The sequence below is a fragment of the Macrotis lagotis genome, chromosome X (genome assembly GCF_037893015.1).
Source record: "Macrotis lagotis isolate mMagLag1 chromosome X, bilby.v1.9.chrom.fasta, whole genome shotgun sequence".
In the NCBI taxonomy this organism is placed as follows: Eukaryota; Metazoa; Chordata; class Mammalia; order Peramelemorphia; family Peramelidae; genus Macrotis; species Macrotis lagotis.
In genome coordinates, this window is record NC_133666.1 from 312,080,422 (window position 1) to 312,082,950 (window position 2,529).

At 41.2% G+C, this 2,529-nt stretch overlaps 1 pseudogene; it reads right to left on the minus strand.

Moving 5' to 3' along the window:
- Positions 1-830: 830 nt before the first annotated feature.
- On the minus strand, positions 831-1,583 carry LOC141502791 (lysosomal-associated transmembrane protein 4B pseudogene; annotated as a pseudogene).
- Between the last annotated feature and the right edge of the window lie 946 nt (positions 1,584-2,529).

The window sequence follows — 2,529 nt, forward strand, 5'->3', positions numbered from 1 at the left end:
AACCTTTGTGGAAGTTCAATTAGAGAATGGAACTATGACTTGAACATATTTCTAGTGGTAGGATGGTTGATGGGTCAATGAAAGGAGATTGGTTAGCTCCAGTCCTCTTTCAAGCCTATGGCTTAATTAGACCAGTATCAGCATCTCATTGTTCTGGGGATCATTTTTCTGCAGAGAACTCCTCCTCATGGAGTTATAGATTGAGTGAGTTTAAAAAAGACAAGAGTAACTTTTGCCCAGGAGGCAGTAGACATAATTGGAGCACGGAAACTATTGACTTCTAAGTCATACAAAGGATTATCAGGTGAATGCTGTGATAGTTGAAAGGTCTATCCCACTCCCTAAAATAAAAAGTGAGATACTTTAGCAAGCATCAGTCCTACAGAACTCAAGAATTGTTGAGAGGAAGTAAAAACCCTTTTTTGTCCCTAATTTTATTCTGTATATTTTCAAAAACTTAAAGGTCCCAAAGATGGAGAATATTTCTCACCTCTATCTATTTTAGAGATTTTCATGGGCACCAAATAAAACTATTTTCAGACTCAAGGCCTGGTTTTTCCCAAATGTTGAATGTAAGGAATTCTTTCAAATGAACCTACTATTGGTTTAACACAAATGTAAAAATTCTGTAGCCCAGGTAGAAGATATAACTGAAGCACATTTTAAAAATTATTGTTAATAAATTTTTAACATGATATCAGGGTTTGAAAATAACAAGAGATTCACAGAAGACAGACATATGGGCAATCATAGGGGGCACATATCTGAATATTCTATTGCTCACATGTCTGAGGAAAGCTGTTGTTTCCAACGTCAAGCCACCTTTTGGCTCAAGCAGATACATAAGGTGGTGGGGGTACTTTACTTGCAGCATCACCTCCACTCGCACCAGCACCCACCCCCATACCCATACCTGCCCCTACCCCTACACCCAATGCAGTTGAGGCTGTAGTGGTATCATCATAGGGTGGTAACAGTACCGTAGTATCATTGGTGGTTATACAAACCAGAATATCAGAAGAGTTTCCGCCATTGATGTAGCGGTAACAGTTCCAGACACAGATAATCAGGTAACCCTTAAAAGCCAAGACAATGCTGATAAAGAGGAGAATAATAAGGACTAGACAGGTAGGATTCACTGACATGATATCTTTCTTGTATGGAAACTGAGGAGGCAGCTGTCTTATATATTCCTGGATTGAATATGGTTAAACAAGTACACTGATTGCCACCAGCAAGTTAAGGGCAAAATCAAAAATCTGGTAGCAGAAGAACGGGATGATCCAGGCTGCATGTTGCTTGTATGCACCATTTGTTGCCATTGCACAGATCAAGATCATTAGAAAGGAGATTGTAGTTGCGATGTACAAGTTGGCATCATCCATGAATTCAAAGTCAGCCCCTAGTTCAGAATTGGTTAAATGATACTGATCTGGATCTGCCATGGTGCTTAATAGGATGAGAAGTACCATGGCACTGATGATCAAGTACCAGATGCCCAACAGGATGGTGCCGGTGTGGACATGGAAGCACAGGCAGCAGCTGTTGGAGTAGAAGCGGGTCCAGGACGCGCTCATCTTCATCTCAGGGAGCCCCTCCTGGCTCTATGGGACCCGTGCAGGGGTCACTGCAGCCTTGCCCACCGTGGCTGCTCCCCCTCTTGGAGTTCCCACAAACAGGTGCCTAACTTTACTGGAGAGCTCCCGGCTCCCAGCCTGGCCCGACCCGGCCACCTCCAGCTGCTGGGACTCTAGGGAGCGCCCCCCAACAGCAATATTCTGTGATGATCAACTATGATAGACTTAAATCTTCTCAGCAGTAAAATGATGAAAGACAAATCTAAAAGACTTGTGATAGAAAATACCATCCACATCCATAGAAACATATATGGCATCTGAATATAGATCAAAGCATACTACTTTCTCTTTTTAAAATTTGTTTTTTGTTTCTTTTCCTTCTCATGCTTTTTCCTGTTTTGTTTTGATGCTTCTTTCATAACATGATTAATATGGAACCATGTTCAGCATAATTGTACATGTATAACCTATAGCAAATTACTTACTTGCTATCAAAGGGAGGAGGAAGGGAAAGGAGGAGGATTGTGAAACTCAAAATCTTTCAAAAATGAATGTTGAAAACTATCTTTACATATAATTGGAAAAAAATAAAAAGATGACCAAAAATGGTTAAAAAATGCCCCCATATTTCTCCCTCCCTCTCTCCCTCTCTCCCTCCCTCCCTCTCTCCCTCCCTCCCTCCCTCCCTCCCTCTCTCCCTCTCTCCCTCTCTCCCTCTCTCCCTCTCTCCCTCTCTCCCTCTCTCCTCCCTTCCTGGAGATAATCTGTGAATTCTTTCAACTGGTATTTCATTTTCTATATTCAGAAATTCGAAACAGTTCTCTTCTATTATTTTCTTCATCATAGTGTTTAGGATTTTTGTCCTTTTGTTCTTCTAGGAGACCTATGATACCTAGGTTGTCTCTACACATTTTGTCTTTGAATTTGTTTTGCTTGAAGTGAGCACATTTTC